Source organism: Panthera pardus, unplaced genomic scaffold (assembly GCF_024362965.1).
Source record: "Panthera pardus isolate Hobbes unplaced genomic scaffold, ASM2436296v1 HiC_scaffold_8, whole genome shotgun sequence".
In the NCBI taxonomy this organism is placed as follows: Eukaryota; Metazoa; Chordata; class Mammalia; order Carnivora; family Felidae; genus Panthera; species Panthera pardus.
The window spans coordinates 111448995-111470602 of record NW_026527013.1 but is presented as its reverse complement, the minus strand read 5'-3'; the positions used below and the strand labels follow the sequence as shown (position 1 = coordinate 111470602).

General features: G+C 37.5%; 2 pseudogenes; one reads left to right on the top strand and one right to left on the bottom strand.

Moving 5' to 3' along the window:
- Nucleotides 1–202: 202 nt before the first annotated feature.
- LOC109263596 (triosephosphate isomerase-like) lies at nucleotides 203–1800 on the bottom strand (annotated as a pseudogene).
- A 50-nt stretch (nucleotides 1801–1850) lies between these two features.
- Nucleotides 1851–21608, top strand: part of LOC128775474 (microtubule-associated protein 1S-like) — a 76915-nt pseudogene continuing 57157 nt past the window's right edge.

The window sequence follows — 21608 nt, the reverse complement described above, 5'->3', positions numbered from 1 at the left end:
TATAGATGATCCAATAAAGCTCTAAGAGATAAAGTATCTGTCCAAAATTGAAAATCACTGTCAGAGTTAAGACCAAAACTGAGTTCTAAGTTCACTACTCTCAACCATGCAACCTACTTGATCAATACAACAAAATACCAACAGGTGAATGCATTATTATATCTAGAATAAAATTAGAGTGGCTACAAAATTGAATGCAATTTTCCATCTGCTTTATTGATAAAGTCACTAATTACTACATTTCAACCATACTGAAAATACAGTCAACTCAGGCCAATTTTTCTCATCTGAATTTGCCAAGATTTGTGTCTAAAGAATGCCAGCAGACACATCTGTCTTTGTATATGCCAAACTAGACTGACACAATCCACCCTATTGTATTTTGGGCATACTCCAATGGCTGCTCAACCTGTACATTTAATCTGTTCATACCCATAGTCTGAGAGTAAATGCACATTTGTTTACAGAGTGTACTAATTGCAGTTATTATGTTAACATATTTAGATGATGTACTAATACACAATGTAAAAATATGCTCAAATGCCAAAAAGGTAACAAGTTTGCATGCATCTGGCAACTTCTGATACATTGGCTTTCTTAAATCAAGAATGAGAAGGGAAATCCTTTGGATATGATTTAACAATTGCATTGCACACTATTTCTTTCCTTCTTATTTAAAAAAAAAAAAGTTTGTTTATTGGTTTTTTAGTGCCAGGTGTTTATTTTCCCCACACAGTGAGATTGCTCACATATACAACACACACAGGCGCTGGCACCATGGGAGAGAAGAGCACCCCTGGCCTCTGTGGGGAGAACAGGACTTTCTCTCAGCTCTTTGTCTCATGGCACAAGATGGGGGAGGAGAATGGCTTCTCTCTCCTACCCTCACTGGGGACTGAGGAGACCCATGAACAAATTCCACACCTTCCACCTCTCAGCCAAGGAGGAGCCACCTTGGTGACATGTTTAGTTCCAAACATGACAGTAGGTGGAAAAGGGACTGGCCTGGTCCCAACCATTATAGGGTAAGATGTAAATGATAAGGAAGGGGTATAGTTTGGCCACGAAGGGGACAGGTGACACCATCAGAAGCATGTGCGGGGTTGAGATGTGTGGGAGGTAGGAGCACAGTCACTGGGCTTCTGAGCTACCTACTCCCTGGCTTATCAGGAAAAGGAGGGGAGATGGATGGGCTTGTTTGGCATTGATGATATCCACAAACTTGGGCTTGAGGAAAGCCCCACCCACGAGGAAGCCATCCACATCAGGCTGGCTTGCTAGCTCCTTGCAGGTTGCCCCAGTCACAGAACCTCTATAGATGCTACGGGTACTCTAAGCCACTGCGTCAGAGACATTAGACGTCAGCCATCCCTGGAGCTTTTCTTGTACTTCCCGAGCTTGTTGGGGCGTTGCAGTCTTGCCAATACCAATGACACATACAGGCTCATAGGCTCCAGTCAGTCCTTCACATTATCTGTGATGATCTTGGTTTGCTCAAAAACGACCTTCTCAGTGATGCCAGCTTCCCTCTCATCTAGTTTCTCCCCCATGCAGGGGTTTACTCCAAGTCCCTCTGCCAGGGCAGGGGCCACTTTCTGTCCAATCAGCTCATCTGACTTCCCAAAGACACGCCTTCTTTCCTCCCCCCCCCCCCCCAAGACTACCCACATGGCTCCACAGTCTTTGATCATGGCAGGGCTGATCTCCCCAGTAAAGGCTGCGTTAGGCACTTTGTAGCAGTCCTGCACAGCCACAGCAATCTTGGGATCTAGCTTCTGTCAGACAAAGTCGATTGGGCAGTTGGGGGGGTGGGGTGCACAAACCACTTGGATGTCATGTCAGCCAGCACCATGGTCATGTTCGGAGTGGTGATGAGTTCCTCCAGGTTCTTCTTCCGCCCATACATCTTCCTGTCCCCCTCCACGTGCCCCCCTCCCCACGAAGAACTTCCTCGAGGGGGCCGTGGCGCTGGAATTGACACATGGAAGGTGTATCACCCTAAAAAATAACTTTTGAGATCTGTCACCTATGCACTTCACTCCAAGGGCACAGCTATGTACATTAAAGCTCTTTCTTGCAACAAAATTTGCATGGACTACTCCATGTAATTATGAAATTCTTAATTATACTGACAATTTTCTAGGAAGAAAAAAAGTAGCTATCAACACTAACCCGGAGAAAAACAGAAAACTTGAATAGACCATCAACCATGGAGAAATTTGCAAAAAGTATTGACTAATCATTTTTACAAAAGACTTCAAAGACAGATAGTTTTACTAGTGACCTCTTCAGAAATGCAAGAAACCTTTCATGTTTTGTCATAAAATTCTCTTAGGCTTTCTCAGTATACAAGCATACCTTCAAATATTAAATTGGATTTTCCTTTTTAAAAAAGGTAGTCTAGATAATCATTAAAAATAGGGTTACTGGAGTCAGATAGACCTGTTTTTGCATGCCAGCTCTACCGTGTATAAGATGTGTAACTTTGGTCAATTTAATTGACCTCTCCAAGTCACAGTCTCTTCATCAGCAAAATTAGAATAATAGCAATAATGGATTTCTAATAGCACCTGACGTATGGTAAATGTCATTAGATATCAAATAATATTATTGCTCATAACAATACTCATAAACATAATTATTGCTTTATTGGATATTCTGAACAATTCTAAAAGACACAGAATGGAAATAAAAGGTATAAGTAGAAAAGATTAAGTGACTATTATTATTAACCAGTGCACAATTTACATAACTGGAATTCCAAGAGAACTGCAAATTTCTTAGAATTATCATAGATTAGAAAAGTAGCCAGGTATAAGACAAATAAATAAAAACAATAGCTTTCCTTAATAAGTCAGAATAATTATTATAAAAGTATTTCATTTGTGGGGTACCTGGGTGGCTCAGTTGGTTAAGACTCTGAATCTTGATTTCAGCTCAGGTCATGATCTCATTGTTTGTGAGTATGAGCCCCCCATGGGGCCCTGCACAGAGCCTGCTTGGGATTCTCTCTCTCTCCCTCTCTCTCCCTCTACCCCCCCCCCCCTCTCTCTCTCTCTCTCTCCTTCTCTCTCCCTCTCTCTCCCTCTCTCTCCCTCTACCTACCTCTCTCTCCCTCTCTTTTTCCCTCCCTCTCTGCCTTGCCTCTGCTCATGCACTCTCTCTCTCTCTCTCAAAAAATAAACAAACATTAAAAAATATATTTCACTTGTATATGCAACAAAATTTTCCTGGAAGAATAAATGGAAGAGTATATATACAACAAATTTGGAAAGAAGAAGAAAGGGAAATTGATAAAGTTGTCATGAGAACTGACAGAAACCAATATGTCAGAAAATCTTTGTCTGGAAATACACACATTCAAACACACTTATGAGTTTAATATATGACAAAGAAAACATTGTAAATCAGTAGTGAAAGTATAGAACACCAATACTTGTTAGGAAAGCTATTTGGGAAATAATCAAGTTAGGTCTTCATCTATGTAATGACCACATGCCTACTGGTTGTGTCTGCAGCTCAAAATATTACCCCTTCCCCGGTAACTACCCTTCCCCTGATTCTTTGATAATGAATTTGATCCAGAGAATGGACTCTTAAAAGCCAGGGTTCATCCAATGTGACCTCATTTCAGGGCAACATTAAGCACCATATCCAAACTAGAAACACAGGGCCGTTTTAGTGGAATTTGGACTGGAAGTGAAGATTTAGTCTTTCTCTGTATTGTTGGATGGTTCCCACTGGGACAAGGAAGTAGAGAAAACAAATGGGAAGGATGAGGAAATGGAATGAGGGCATAGGCCAGGGATGAAAAAGAATGGAATCCCAACAGCATGCCCATCCTGGTTCCCTGTCTCTCCCCAAAGTGTCACTGCATCCCAAACATGGTTCCGTGAAATATCCCTGTATTCATTAGAAGCAATCTAACCTTTGAAAGCTTCACAATTCTTGTGACTTGCATCCAAACTATTCCTAAATAAAATTACTTTATCTACCAAAATAAATCCCAAATGAAATATACACTAAATTTTAAAATGAAGCATAAGGCAACTATAAAAGTATTCATCTTTAGAAGGTAAAGAACATTCTAAACATAAAAGCTCCATAACAAAAAAAACTACATACTTAGTATTTCATACATATGTAGCATTAGTATGATTACAATCAAATAACGAAAACGTCTGCAACATATATGGCACAAATATACAAATGATTTATTAATATTTTCATGTAAAAAGCACTTTAAAATATGAAGAAATATACTAACACCCTAAATTAAAAGCAGGCAAATCAGAGAACACACAAATCACAGGAGAAATATAAAAGATCATTAAACACGTGAAAAATATTCTAGAAGTGAAAAGGAATGTTTTCACACTTAAAATGCGTATTACTTGTGTCAATATTGATACACAGAAATAAGTACTCCATGGCTCACAGTGCTGTCAGAAAGTAAATCGCAAGATGTATTAAAGACCTTTACATATGAAGCCAGTGTACTAAATCATAAATCAGCACGTCTGCTTACAAGGGCAGAAACCCAACTCAAAATGCTGTCATGAGAAAACGGATGGATTGGCTCACATAGGTAAAAATCCCAGCAGTGCTCATATGGAATCCCCCTGCTCAAACATGCATTATGAATCTCTTTCCATGTCCAGTCTGCTTTCAACTGTTATGGCTTTTCTTTTTTTTTCCTGAGGCAGGCCTTCCCTCAAGGTGAAAGATGGCAACCTGCCCTTGAGACTCCATGTTGTGCTGCCTCACTGAGCCGGCAGAAAGAGGACCTGAACTTCCCAATAGTTTACTGTAAAATCCCAAGATTACACCTCACTATATTTTACTGGCATGACTTGGGCCACATGCTCCCCCTGTGACACAATTACTTTGATGAGGAAACAAGTTCAACTTCTTGGGACAAGGGCTGGGTATGGGATTCACCCTGTGTGAATCAGGGCTTGACTGGCAGGGACAGAGATTAGGAAAGGTAGTTTACAAAGGAAAATCCAGATGCTATTTCTAAGAGAAGCAAGATGGATGTTGTAGACACATGATAACAGATGTCAATCCATACCCCATACATACAATTTTAACTTCTACTTATCTAGTCTAAAAACATGAGAAAGAAAGAGAAGATTGTGTTAAGCATTTTTAAATAACAGCTGTATTTCTTATAGTAGAAAAATGAAAACTTATAGAAAAATGACTACATAAATTACAGTATAAGTATGTTATCATACAAAAGAGATAAAGTTACATATAGCTATCACATTCAATAGGGAGGGAAGGAAGGAACACCAAGGGTTTTGAAACATTTGGGCTTAAGATAGATATTTTGGAGCAATTCATGTATAAACCCAAGACATGAAGACAAGACAATACAATAGATGTATCATTTAAATATATAACTCTATCTAGTTTTATAAAAAATACATTTTTTTATTTTATTTACTTTATGTACTTTATGTATTTATTTACTTTATGTATGTATTGATTTTATGTAAAGTATAATGTAGACAGTGCAACCATGGGGCAAACACAATAGTATAAAAAAGTAGAATAAAAATCTATATACAGAATATAATACCAGTTTTGTACATATTTGTATTTTCCCAGGGGAAGAAAAACTGAAAGGAAACAGACCATAATGACAATCTAGTGTGGTAGAATTTGGGGAATTTTCTATAGACACATATACTAGCTTTTATCAGTTAAAAACTCTGTTAAACAGTTACAAAATGCCAAAACTTGTTAGCTAATTATTTAGGTGCTCAGTACCTACTGTGCCTAGGCAGCCTGAAGTCATTAAATGCCTACATGCTAGTTAACCTCTGTACTACCTGAGCATTGCTTGAAGACTTTGAACTTTAGTATCTACATCAGCAAAAGTGGGAATAAATTACATCTGCTTCGCAAACTTCACATATTATTATGAAAAGCAAACAGCATAAGTCAAAGCACTTTTTAAATTATAAAGTGCTAAAAATACTGATAGCTACTAGTGCCTGATACATACAAGGCACTTAAATGTAAATTCTCTGTCCACTTTTCTTCTTATACCCTACCTATTCCCTCATTTGTAAAATGTGCATGGCATAACTATTCAGAGTAGAGAGGAGAGTCGAATCCCTCCTTCCTTCCAGTTTTCATTTTTCCATGAAAGCCAAATCTCTTTCACAGAGCAAGGCAGTAGATTATGCAGTACAAAGAGCCAAACCAGTAGCTTCACAGATCCAGTGCTTACTACCTGGGGCAAGCTGGGCAGGTGTGACAGCACACAGTACTGCTCCACCTGTGGCTCAGAAGGTAGTTAGGCATACATAAAGGACCAGTGGGACTTTAGAGCCTCCAACATACCTCTTTCCAACTGGCTCCCCTAAGAAAATTGGGAAACTTAAATACAATGGATTTCATATGGAGTCATAGTGAGCGTATACACTACCTGCACACATTGCCAAATATTCAAGTTTAACTCAGTAAGAAGTGGGTCAAGGAATGATAAAAGAAACTACTTGAGAAAGCCATAGGACCTTCTAAATTTAAAAACTGTGACATTCCCTCTTTTGTCATAAAATTCAGCCTATCCCTATGACTCTGCCCCACTCCTGACCACCTAAATTCGGCCCCTCCCTTTTTCTGCAGCCTCTAGGGAAGTATATGCAGAATGCGAGTTCACCAGCGCCCACACTTCCCTTGCTCTGGCCTTGACCCTGTGGCAATTCTTCAAGACTTAAGACAAGAGCCTGTTTCTTTACCCAAATTACTACAGCCTGCTTAAAATGTTGGGCAGCTGAGAATGTAGCCTGTCCCCACAGGGTAGGAATGTATTAACCACCCTATAAAAGTTATTTTTAAAGTTTTATTTAAGGAACAGCAGCTGGAGAATAAAGAAAAGAAAGGCAAAACACAATTCCTTTATACCCAGGCTGCAATCCCTCCTACACCAATCTCCCATGGTTCTCTGTGGGAATTGCATCCATGAAAATGCTTTAAGCCTGACCTCCAAAACTGGAAATCAGAGAATCTAAAAATAAAACAAACAGGAAATGCAAAACAACCCTGTTTGATCAGACCCTTGTGGGTGCCTTGCTTAATTATATTAGGTAAGTTTGACAACAGGCTTGGAATTCTTTCATTGGATTTGGAGGGAATTACCAAAAAATTAAAAAGATATTAAAATACTATCATATATAATGAGCTCACTGCCATTTGGAAATTGTTTCTAATCAACAAGCTGTAGATGTTAACAATGAATATTTTCCAGGAGTTCATATCCTATCGATGAGAGAATAATCATTTGAGTAAAAGGGAAAAGAAATTTAGCAAACTACAAAGCCATGAAATAAATAAATACTAATGCAGTCTATATTTCATAAATCTCTAAATTGTGATAAAAATAATTCTGCCTCTCATTGCCTTTTTACTAATACTGCATTTGCAATATATGGTTGCTGTATTTGTTTGTTTAAAAAAAATGCACTGCCAGTTTGCAATTCACCTCAATACAATAAGATTTATTGAAAGCACCTACTGTGCCTAAAAGACAGTTTCTACCTTAAGGAACTTACACAATCACAGAAGGAAAATATATATGTGCACACAGGAAAATAAATACACAAGATGGAAAGTGTTATGAGCTGGGAATGGGAAAAAAATCACATCCAATCAAGGGTTCCAGAAAAGGTCCACTGGAGATCACCGTGAAGAATGGGTAGAATTCTAACAGAATAGGAGAGAATAGTATAAGCAAGGGCAACAGTAGGAAAGGAGTGTGCATGTCTAGAAAACAATAAGTAATCTCTCAGCAGCATGAGACAGTGAACAAAGATTTCAGAGGAAAATGGGGTCCCAGCCTGATTCTACACTTGCTAGCTGTTTGACCTCTGGCAAGTTGCATAACTTCTCTAAATCTCTGTTTCCTCCTATTTAAAACTGAGCTACCAGTATGTGTGCCTTGTGAGGAAGACCATGCATGTGAAACACTTACCATTTGAACATATAGCGAATACTCAAAAAATGTTTAAAACAAATAAGGAAAGAGATGGAAGGAGGGAGAGTGGGAAGAAAGGAAGAAGAGTAGGAAAGAGATAAAAAGGAAGGAGGGAAAGAAGGAACGCCGAGGGTTTTGAGACATTTGGGCTTAAGATAGAGACTTTGGAGCAATTTGTATATAAACCCAAGACATGAAGACAAATGTCACAAACTAAACAAGGCAGAGGACAGAAGTACAGGGATACTTACCTTTTGTGGGTGGAAAGACAAAATGACATATGAGGTCACCATGCAATGGAATAAGGATAGAACAAAGGTCCAGATTTTGGTTCTACCAAAGTCTGTGTAACTTTGAAAAAATTGCTAGAACTTTTTGAGTGGAAAAATATCTTCCCCACAGAATTGTCCTGAAGAATGAAAGAGATAGGATGTATATAAAAATCACATAACACCATGCCTTGTACATAGCTAACCATCTATAACTATTAGACCCCTCCTCACTTTCTTACTTGCCTCCCTTACAGAAAGGAAAAAGAACAACAAATTTAAAGAAAAAAAAAACTGAAATAAGGGCATGACAGTGGCTCTAATGGAATAGAAGAGGAGAGAGAATAAGAAATGCTGTGAGGGTTATTGCATAGGCTTACCATTTATCCTAAGATTTCAGTTTCAGTAGAGGGTTTAGGTGGGAAAAATAGATTATAAATTGAAAATATTAAATCGGTGGTAAGGTCCATTTAGTGTGTTCCTACCTCATGTCAGGGTATTAAAGCAAAGATTTAAAAATAGTTTAACATGCATGGGAGTTAAGGTTAAGTGAATCCTATTAAATTTATTTAGGTATTTATTTTTATGGAATGGATAAAATGAAACCAAAAAGAAAATAGAAGAGGTACAGGATGAAGGCAAAATAAAAGGCATGTTTCATGGTGGCAAATTGAATCTAGTACATTGTTAGTCTTCAGAAGGAGATACATCTCCTCTTGAGTCACAGGTGTTGTGTTTGGTGGAGACACAAATTTCTTTTTTTGTTGTTGTTAATGTTTGTTTATTTCAAGGAAGAGAGAATGACAGGGGATGAGCAATGGAGGGGCAGAGAGAGAGGGAGACACAGAATCCAAAGCAGGCTCCAGGCTCTGAGCTGTCAGCACAGAGCCCAATGCAGGCTTCGAATCCACGAGCTGTGAGATCATGACCTGAGCCGAAGTCGGACACTCAACCAACTGAGCCACCCAGGCACCCTGAGACACACAAATTTCTTGAGAGGGAGAGGATGACAGCCAAGAAAGGTCATACTAAAAGTGTCCACCTTCTGAGTAGGATTCCAGGAGTGACTCTTATGAATGCCTGATACCCTGGAAGTAGGATGTTATCAATAGCTAAGAGTCCCCAAGTACTAGTGAAAGGCCTGTGAAAATGACAGATTATGGGGTGTCAACAAAACACATGGAGACAGAACAAAGGTGATAGACCAAAAGGATTCTGAGTTGGTGGAATGACGTCTTAAAATATCCATGGGAAAAGATGATTTAGAGTTCAAAGACTGGATCTAAGAGTTTTCAATTTTGGTTGGGCCCTCCCTTGCTGGAGGGGTCGGAGCATTAACACAATTGGAAGATCTACAGTTGATGGTGACATTCTTCTCAGCTGAGGCCTCAGGAAGATGCTAACATCAAGTGATTGGAGAGAATACCAACTAACAAACTGGATGTAGGGTGAAAGAGATGGCCCAAACTGAGGATACCAAAAGCAAGTAGTGAATGCAAAGGAATGAGCCAGCATTCAGCGAGCCAGTGAAGTAAAACCCTAATGGGTAAGAAGCATTCCTGGGGACACGCTTGGAGGAAGAGTCAGTTGCACCACAGCAGGAAGGGAGGCCTACCAAAGAGGCAAAGTAGACTCAACAAAAACTTTTCTATGCTCTAAAGGGGCTGAAGTGGAATGAAGGAAAAGGGTTCAGGTAGGCAAAAAACTGTAAGATCAGAATGCTAGAAAGCTCACTGATAGACTTTATGAAGTCTCCAAAGATGGTAACTGATGCACAGTGGAGAAATTGTTTAACAGACTTAACAAAAAATAGATGTAAAATTCCTGTGCACCTGGCTGCCTCAGTCAGAGGAGCATGTGACTCTTGATTTCTAGGTCATGAGTTTGAGTCCCAAGTTGGGTGTGACGCCTACTTAGAAAACAAACAAAATTAAAATTAAAAAATAAAAGTAGTGCTTCAATAAACATTCTGATGTAAAAAAAAAAAAAGAGCTAGCTTCCAGAATTTGAAAAAAGAAAAAAAATGATCACAGAATAAAAATTATGTACGTATCTTTAATTATAATAGCATATTATATAATTATATACTATACAATATGAAAGGGCGGGCCTACGCCAGCCGACTCCATCTTGTTCTGTGTCCTCCACCTTGACCACGCCTCCTCCCCTTGAGTAACTTCCCGCTCACCTGTTCAAACTTCCCGATCAAAACACACACAGCGACCTGCGTAACAGGGCTCTGACCCTTCCCCAGCCAATCGGCTAAGGCCACAGCCATTACCTCACCAACTGCCCCTAGACCCCAATAAAACCTTTGTGCTTTTGAAACTCACTCTCTCTCCAATATCTCACCACTGCATCGGTGCAGGTAGAAGATTGAGCTCGAGCTAGCTTGAATAAAGGCTCTTTGCTTTTGCATCAGATTCGGCTCCCTGGTGGTCTTTGGGGGATCACGAATTCTGGGCATAACATAATATAGTTTATATAATAGTGTTTCCCTATAGTTACTACTATATATCTATAAAATAATTAAGAAATAATGTTACTCTAAATTGCATAAATGAATGTAGTCCTGTTTGAAGATGCTAATAGAAAATTAAATCTGGGGCACCTGATGGCTCAGTTGGTTGAGCGTCTGACCTGACTTTGGCTCAGGTCATAATCTCATGGTTTATGAGTTCAAGCCCCGCATCAGTCTCTGCGCTGACAGCTCGGGCCAGCTAGAGCCTGGATCGGATTCTCTGTCTCCCTATCTCTTTGCCCCTCCCCCACTCACATTCTCTCTCTCTCTCTCTCTCTCTCTCTCTCTCAAAAATAAATAAACATTAATTTTTTTTAAAAAAAGAAAGAAAATTAAATGCTATAATTCCAAGGAAAACATTAATTTCAAATTTTTTTAAAAATCTGAGTGAATTATTTTGATTAAAATTTATAAAGCAATTATTTAGATTTTCTAGAAACTAAAGAATGATTGCATCTATTTATTTATTTAAAGAAAGTAATTTGTTTTCCTGAATATATAATGTCCACATGATATAGGCTGGAATTATTTTAAAAAATTGGACAGTCTTACATTTGATAAGTTGTACCAGGCAAAATGTGGATTATATAAATTATATAGCACACATACATTCAAAAATTAAGCTAGAACAATCAAAATGTTGTAAGATAATAACACTTGGAACACTGGCACATGATAAACTCATCTTATTTCCAATGTAGTTAATATTGAAGTGCTTACATTATTTTGTACATGTTTCTCTTCTTCAACAAAGCAGCCACAGAACTGCAAATGGCATGTTATAGGCATGTTGCACTATCATCCAAAACTTAATAAATTCTTATAATTACTGAATCAAACACATACTTCTACATATTTACTCTTCACATCTAAGTGCTACTATTTATATACTAGAAACAACTTGCACGTTTCTATTAAGAATAGGCTCAATGTATTTTTTTAATTATTTTAAATTCTGCTGTTTAGATATGATCAATGGAAAAGAAATGTTACAAAACATCATAACAGAATATGTGCATTGGAATTAGCAGGAAAGAACTAACGAGGGTAAAACCATTTGTTCAGTTTAAAAAGTAGAGTTGGTAAATAATACACATACTGATAGGCTCCAATAATTATCAAACACCAAATCTACACAGGAGAGGTAGACTGATAATTCAATGGGTCCAGAAGGTAAGAGATTCCATAAGAATACTACTAAAAAAAACAAAGTCAGTGATTTCTAATCCAGTGACAGGAAATAATTCCTTCTTGATCTGTTTTATCTTACTCTAACAAGGTGGTGAAAGAGCCACAAAGATACCAGAATACATAAGCAAAACCTGTCTCAGCTTTGGACATATTTCCACATGATATGAAGATCTTCACTGGAACCAAAAGAATTCTAACATACAATTATTAGGAGGCCTTTTATCATGCCTCTTTCAACTCAACATTAGATATTAGCAATCACTCCCTAATTATGCAAACACTCTTTACTTCAGGGCACCATTCTTTTCTGTATTTATTTTTTTTTTAATAACTTGTTTTTTTTTTATTTTTTTAAACTTACATCCAAATTAGTTAGCATATAGTGCAACAGTGATTTCAGTAGATTCCTTACTGCCCCTTACCCATTTAGTCCATCCCCCCTCCCACAACCCCTCCAGTAACCCTCAGTTTGTTCTCCATATTTGTGAGTCTCCTGTTTTGTCCCCCTCCCTGTTTTTATATTATTTTTGTTTCCCTTCCCTTAGGTTCATCTTTTTTGTCTCTTACAGTCCTCATATGAGTGAAGTCATATGATTTTTGTTTTTCTCTGGCTGACTAATTTCACTTAGCATAATACCCTCCAGTTCCATCCACGTAGTTACAAATGGCAAGATTTCATTCTTTTTGATTGCCCAGTAACGCATCTCTGGAGGCAAGGGAAACAAAAGCAAAAATGAACTACTGGGACCTCATCAAAATAAAAAGCTTCTGCACAGCGAAGGAAACAATCAGCAAAACTAAAAGGCAACTGACAGAATGGGAGAAGATATTTGCTAATGACATGTCAGATAAAGGGTTAGTATCCAAAATCTATAAAGAACTTATCAAACTCAACACCCAAAAAACAAATAATCCAGTGAAGAAATGGGCAGAAGACATGAATAAACACTTGTGTATTTCTTCACACAAGTCTGACCCAATTTCCAAATTCTCTTTCCCTAGTTTTTCTTTTGACTCCAATTATAACTCCTATATCTTGTCCAGTTTCCCCTTTTATTCATTCAACATACTGTATATTTATTCAGCTCCACTGTATGCCAGAAATTGCTCAAGGCACTAATATAAACAAAACATATTTAATCCTTGTTCTCATGGTCTTGACATTCTAATGGGAGGGGGAGTGAAAATGAGCACAAACAAATAAACTAATATTAAGTCAAGGTAGTGAGTTGATATGTAGTGAGTTGACTGGCACCACCATTGCCAATAAAAAAGAATATGTCCAAGTCTTAATCCCCAATATGTATGAGTATGACCTTATTACTTATTAGAAAAAGGATCTTTGCAGATATAATTAAAAATCTCAAGATCAGGTCATGATAGATTGCGGGGGGGAGGGGGCTCAATCATATGACAGGTGTCTTTATAGGAAGAGTTTATATAATGAGTTAAGTATGCACTGACCTGTTTTAACAATGACATGATGGAAACAGAAACTTTCTGCAACACAATAAACGTAATTATAAGATAAATAAAAGAAAGTTTTTTGTTCAGCAAATAGCAGTATGCGAGGTCCATTACTGTAAGATGTGACAGAGTCTGATGATGCTCAGACTTAGCTCACTAGATTGTTTAGAGGAAAAGAAAGTTAAAACATGACATTTCATGGCATGGCTATTAAAAATGTGGATACCTGAATACTTACCACTCTTTCAGGTTATTTTAGTACTTTTGCCACAAAGATAAGATCTGTGAAGGAGACATATTAAGAAAATCTCATGCTCTCTCTTTTGAAAAGAGAATAAAAGGATGAAATTCTCCAAATACTTTGTTTCCCCCCATATTTACTAAATGAATGGGCCACAGCCTACAAAGGCAGGGCAATCAAGATCACTACAGAATCATGTGAAAGTAATTACTGCCACCTTGAGAAAAGAATGAATGACTTACAATCTGTGCCATGGTCTAGTTGGGAACACATCTAGATGTGGAAATAATAACAGTCATTATTTCCACAAGCAACAATCTTTAAAACTGCACCACAGGTTCTGGTAAATTTATGGTATAGTTAGATTTGTGGTCCCCATTTATTTGTAATTGGTCAAAAACAGCAAGAGATTTTAATTATAAAAATCATCTCAAAGTAAAATGAAAATTACATTAGTGATATGGATAATTTGGCCACAACTTAGACTCTCTATTGGTGTTTTGTTTTGTTTTGTTTTTAGTGAATGGGAGAAAATAAATGTTTGAAAAAGAGATAGCTATCACCACACAATCTTACCATTGGCTCTAAAGCCACCAGGACAGAGACAGAAAATTTGGGACTTCATCTTTTATTTCAAGGGCTCTATCTTATATCTTAGGATTCCAGGAATTCAATTTAGTTTTACTCACAATCTCATATGTTATTTTAAAAATTGCTGAAATTAAAAATAGTGGAAAGCTGATGGAAAATCTTTGTGGATGAAACATGTATTTTTATGAAGCTACTTTATTCCTGGCACCTATTTTCGTGGTATGGTGGTGATAGCATTCTTTAAATGCCAACATTCTGCTGGTACTCAACATTGGCACTTTTCACAAATAACTGAGAACTCTGAGGGCTAATCCATGTGAATTTCCCACCTCATGCTTGGTAGACTGCATCTCAGGGTAGACTGAACAGAAAGACAGAACCTCATAATGAATATTCAGATTTAGAGGTAGATTATCACTGTATATTCCCACTCATGCCTAATAAAATTTTAGGGGGGAAATGTGTTTAAACATTGAATCAATGGTTTCTTCCTGACTTCTGGTTTAGTTAGCTGGCTCACTAGTTATTTATTCTCTTTCATGTGAACATCCTAGTCTTTCTAATTTCTCTCCTTTCCTACCTTTCTTCCTGATGCAACTGGGAATCAAGGGACTGTACACGACCCTCTAGCGTCAGCCTCCTCAATGGTTCCTTTTTCTCCCCAACAAGCAACCAGAAATTTGTGGATCTTCCACATGGCATGAACAGGCCATGACCAGGAGTATAGTTTTTGGTTCATCTGTCTAATTAACCTATTCTAACTGTGGCCAAGGCTTGCGCAGAAAGCTATGTTTCTGCTGGAGTCTCAAGCTTCTCTGGACTATGCCTAAATGAGCAGACTTCTAATGCCAATGCATAATCTCCAAACAATGTACATGTTTGCCCATGCCCTTTAAGGTTTCACCCTAGTACAAGAACTTTTGCATCTGACTGTCTCCCAACTGTTCTGTTCTATGATATTTAGCAACCTGGATGTGTTGATAAAATTTTAAGGGATTTTGAAAACTCTTCAACTCTCTTAATAGTATTTTCCACTACAGACTCAAAAAAAAAAAAAAAGGCATCAGTACCTTCCCTCACCATCTCTTCAGTCAAGGTAACATCTGCTTTATTTCTGAACAGAAGAAAACCACTCAATGAGAAAGAAGTCAAAAGAAAACAGGATTTAATAACATTAAAATGCATCTGAAAAAATATCTAATTGCACCCCAGGAAACAAAGCAATGGTTTGTACTATCTACTTTCTCAGTACTGATAAACTTCCCAAATTCAAAGATAAGAATAGCCTTAAAAATGGTCTTCCAGAGATGATCTTTCTATCACTTCTGGGGGTACAAATGGGATAAGTGGCTCCAGAATGTCACAGCACATCTCTTAAAGCTGTTTGAAGGAAAACACTACATATTTAATGCTAAGTGTTGACAGCATAGTTAATGATGGTACAAAGCATGAAAGAGAATGTGCACAGTCCCTACAGATCTTCTCAAGAATCACTTTCATTAGTAACATATGCGGAGCCTGTTACTAAGACTGATTCCATAGCCACAGTCCAGATTTACTGAATCAGAATATTTTAGAATGGAAGCTGATATTATCTATTTTAACAAGTTGCAGGGATAATTGTGATATACATCTTTTGGTATCCCATGAAGGGCTACAGACATTCTCCCTTCTCTAGAAAATCTGTGAAGACTGTACTCCACTCCACTGGATCTATGCTGATCCAACCTTTGGTAGTTGGCTTAGCAGAGATTAGAGAAAAGGGATACATGTATTGGATTCTAAATAATAATACAAATAACATTACAATGCAAAACTTACTATATGATGTCCAAAAATCCCCAATTCATTATCTCCTGGCATGTAGCAAACCTCAGTCATCACTAATGATTCATCACCTATTGAATTATATTTCATTAATCATGAAGACTCTTCTTGAAGCTACTGATAATTTAAGGTTTTATGAACACAAAATTTATCAAATTCATATACTGATTGGCAAACGTATCTGCTTTCATGTTAACGGGCAACAGAAGGCCTCAGCAACTTTACCTTATTTTTAAGGTATTTTAAATTATTGTTTTTTAATTATTTTTTAACGTTTATTTATTTTTGAGAGAGAAACAGAGGGAGAGAAAGAGAGAGAGAGGGACACAAAGAATCTGAAGCAGGCTCCAGGCTCTGAGCTGTCAGCACAGAGCCTGACATGGGGCTCGAACTCACAAACTGTGAGAGCATGACCTGAGCCAAAGTCAGACACTTAAGTGACTGAACCATCCAGGTGCCCCAGTTGTTTAAATTATTTTTTAATTGAGGTATAGTGGACAATGTTATATTACTTTTACATATACAACATAGTGTTTGACAATTCTACACATTATGCAAAGCTCGCCATGATGAATATAGTTATCATCTGTCACCAGACAACATTATCACAATATTATTGACTGTATTCTCTATGCTGTACTTTTCTAAAAGTTTCTTAATTTTTGATGCATCTGCCCACACTCCACACACAACTTACCTTATACATTTCTTGTCCTTATTTTCCATATTCCTCCAACATCATTTTTAAGTTTAATTAGCTTTAATTATTTATTTTTGTGAATTTACTTTTTGTTTTAATTATTTTATTTATTTTACTTTTGAAAAGCCACACATCAGCATATCTCCCCAGAATTTAGTTTTAAGTTATGTACCATTAGAAAGAAATATTTATTCCTCACTATTCAAATTTCCCTAAAGTGAGATTTCTGCTGAACACTTCTAGTCTCTCCCCATCCTCTGGGAGAGAAGGACAGGATGGAGAGCTGTACCTGACTAACAGGATGTGCAACAAGAAATTGACCCTCAGTCCCCTCACTCTTCTTCCTTTTGAAAACCTTCCTGTCTACATTGAGAATCCATTCTGGTTTGCTCTTCCAAGGCATACATTTTACAAGACAAGAACACCCATGTAGGGAAGTCTGTGGCTGGTTAAGTCTGTCTGTAACTTGGTGGGTAAACCTAATTCTGAGGATCAACATGTCATCATTGCCACATCCTGCGATGTATCACTCATCTGCGTTAAGCTCATATTTTGATAGCCATCTGTCTAAATGGTTTGTGTCTATCTCCAAATTGGTATTAAACTCAGAAGGAAAACAAAAGTAACATTTATTGTATGCCTTCAAACCCCAAACCTATTATATAATTTAAGTAAATATATGTCTAATTTGTAACATACGACCACTCTTCTTGGGATTTCCTATTCCTCTTTGTCAACCTTCCAAGTAGACTCCATATTTACATTTAAGAAAAGCTATGTGGGAGTCTGCAAATAGTAGCCAATATATTCCAGAATAAAAGTCACCCAATAAATTGGAAGGTTAAGTGAGGCAGCATTATAAGATCTTTTTTACTTTAAATCTTAGCCGAAGATGATTAGTAATATCATTAAGGGAGAATTTCCATTCCCCAGTCCTTTGGTTTCTCTGTGAAGAAGCTTCTATTAGAGTAAAATACTTGACTCTGTCTGAAGGATGAAGTTATGAGGGAAAACCTGAGAATATCTGGCCCAGCCCTTCTGAATCCTTTCTTTGGGACAAGCCTACCTCAGAGAATATCTGTACTGGGTGTTCCCGAATAAGGAGCATTGGGGGGTGGCCTCTGCCTTTCCACAATTTCTTGTGTCTTTGCAGGGAATTCTGCTGAAGATCAGGTACAGTGATCTGAAGCCCATTATTTCCACCAACCTGAGCTATATTCTCCAAATAGTTTTGTCAGTAATTTAGGACACAGTTTAATCTCTGGTTTTCCCAACTCCTGTGCCTACTGGTTGTTTTCAAATCAATTGGGGTAGGAGGTGGGGGGGGTGTTATTTATTAGGTGTCCCTAGACATCAACAATAATATACTTCCCATTTGAGCAGGCATTTTATTTTTTTCATTCCCATAGTGTCAGCACCTAGAATTGTGCTTATTGTACATTGGGCACTCAATAAATATTTGCTATATTTGTTGAAATAACTGGAATTTTATCATTTTCATACTTTACCTGAGGCAGTAACAATGATATATGCCTTCAGTTTTTCGAGGAAAGACTCAAAAAATATGAGGAACTGAAATTCTACTTTAGATATTTATATATCCTTTGGGATTAAAAGCTTTTTAAGGTTCATTTTATCTTCATAAGCCTAGAGATCTTAGACTCTTAGAATAAAGAATACTCAAAGCAACATCTTAAAACACAATGAACAGCTATCAAAATTCCTATAAAATAACAAGCACATCAAACGCTGATGAAGATGCAAAGGAAGTAGATTGTTCATACATTGCTGGTAAGAATGTAAACTGGTGCAACCTATCTGGAAAACGGTCTGGCAGTTTTCTTTAAAAAAACTCAATATGCAACTAACATACAACCTAGCAATTGCACTCCTAGGCATTTATCACAGAGAAGTGAAGATATGTATTTATACAAAAACTCGTACATGAAAGTTTATAGCCACTTTACTCATAATAGGCAAAAACTGGAAACAACCCACATGTCCTTCAGTGGGTGAATGGTTAAACACACTGGCATACCCATACCACAGAATATGACTCATCAATAAAAAGGGGGGGGGGAACTATTGATATAATCTATAACTTGGATGAATCTCAAGGGAATAATGCTGAATAAAAAAAGATCAATTCCAAAAGGTTGCTCAATGTATTATTCCATTTATATAATATTCCTGAAATGACAAAACCAGAGAAATAAAGAAGAGAGTAGTTGTTGCCATGGGTTAGGGATGGGGTGGAGGAGGAAGACAGATACAGATATAAAAAAATCATAATAAGGATCTTCACGGTGTTGGAACTGTTCTATGTCTTGATTGCAGGAGTGGATACACGAACCTACATAAATGATAACACTGTGTAGAATTAAATACACCCACACACATATGAGTACACATAAAGGTGGGAAATTTAAATAAGACCTGTGATCTTAGTATCTTGGTGCGATACTGTATCACAGTTTTTCTAGTATGTTATCAAGGGAGGAAATTGGGTAAAGACTTCACAGGATCTCTGAATAATTTCTATAACTTCAGGTGAATCTGCATTTATCTCAAAATAAAAATTCAATTAAAAAATCTAATTATTGGTGGTAGGGGTAGTTAACAGCAACAATCAGAAAGAAAGCATTTGTTTTTTCCTAAATTACATGATTTATGTTAACTCATTTATTTCCTTCTTTCTTTTTTATTTCTTTAAATATGTTTCAAAGTTTTTTTTTTCTAATTACAAGAACAATCATACACACAGATAACAAGTCAATAAAGAAATGTGTAAAGCAATGTTCATAATCTTTTCCTCCCTCTCTCCCAACCCACTGTCCCCAAATAATAAACAGGTGTTCATACTTTTTAAAAACACTTTTAGATATATCCTTCTTACACCTTCTCCATGAAGCATAGACATATGTACTTATATGTAGCCTTTTTTTTAGAGAGAGAGAGAGAGAGTGTGCATGAGCAGGGGAGAGGGAAAGAGGAAGAGAAGGAGAGAGGGAGAGGGAGAGGGAGAGGGAGAGGGAGAGGGAGAGGGAGAGGGAGAGGGAGAGGGAGAGGGAGAGGGAGAGAGAGAGAGAGAGAGAGAGAGAGAGAGAGAGAGAGATTCTTAAGTAGGCTGTATGCTCAGCGTGGAGTCCCATGGGAGGTTCAATCCCACCAACCCAGGATCATGACCTGAGCTGAAATCCAGTCGGACGCTCAACCAACTGAGCCACCCAGGCACCCCTATATGTAGTTTTTATATAGCAACATCATATTCCATATGGAGATATATCATAATTGAATCAATCAGTAATAGAAATTCATACATTGCCCATTTTCATGAGGATACTTGGTACCAAAATTAAGTTTTAATAAATATTCTTTTAGGTTTATCCTTATATTGTAGTGCCTTTATTTTTAGAAAACAGATTTTTCTAAATAAGTTATTCAGCCACTATTCACATTTTATCAAATAATGTCTAGATTTTAAAAAGCTCAACACTGAACATTACTTAAAATCTTCCATTTGAGGTCTTTATGAGTATCTAAGGAAATATGGGATAACCAATGACAGTCTGGTAATTATAAGTGTAATTTTTCTCCACTCAGAGGAAAAAGTCCAGAATTTCAGCATTTTAATGCAATATTTCATAAAAAAATTCTTCCCCTTTCTATACTTTGCAAGATTGTAATTTTTTTTAAATTATTGGTTGTCTAGCTTGCATCTTATATTTGGGGCTTTAACTTAAAAAATCTTATATTTAATATTTTAATAAAATTTAATTTTAATCTATAAATACTCTAAAAAGCTAAGAAATTTGTGTATGGTGCACTATTTGCACTATTATTATGCTTTCCAGTATATGTATCATTAACTTGCACCCAATTTTGTAATTTAGGTAGTTGACAGAGGACATTGATAGAAAACAGTAAAGAACGAAATCTATCATGATCCAAGCAACATTCCAACACATATAGTCTTTACAGCCAACTTCCTAGTAAACAGTCCCCTGTTGGGTTTTAATTCAATTGGGTACCGGTTTTGGCTGGTTCCCAGCGGAGGTCACACAGCCAGAAGCAGCTAGACCAGGGATGTGGAAGGCATCACGTTAGACCAATGAGGAGGAAACCTCACACAGGAGTCTTAAGGTTGGCAGCCGTGCTGGTCACTTAGGTGGCTGTCCCTTGCCCAAGAAAGACAACTTTGTATAAGAACAGGAATAAAGAGAGGGCATCAAGTTTCTGGGTCTTATTACCATTCTAGCCAGGGTACAAACTTCCAGCCAAAAGGCAGGCTTTCTCCTCCCATAGAGTAGTCATGGGCTAGAGGACTGCAACCTAAGCGACGGACATGAAAGTGTTCCAATAAGACTGTACTCCTTGAAAAGCCCCTGAAATAAAAGTAATGGAAGAAAAGAGAGAGTATTTGGGGTGCCTGGGTGGCTCAGTCGGTTGTGCGTCCAACTTCAGCTCAGGTCATGATCTCACAGTTCATGAGTTCAAGCCCCGCATCGGGCTCTATGCTGACAGCTCAGAGCCTGGAGCCTGCTTCAGATTCTGTCTCTCCCTCTCTCTCTGCCCCTTCCCCGCTCATGCTCTGTCTCTCTCTGTCTCTCAAAAATGAATAAACGTTAAAAAAGAAAAAAAAAAAAGAAAAGAGAGAGTATTCACCAAGTTTGTACGAGCTCAGAGTCCAGATGAAAAGCACTGGAAGCCCTGTAGTATATCTACTCTTATCGGGATACCCAAATCTCGATTATGAATTGCCTGTGTGGCACAACCCTCTTGATTTCTAAAGTCCACACAGCATGCTGAGC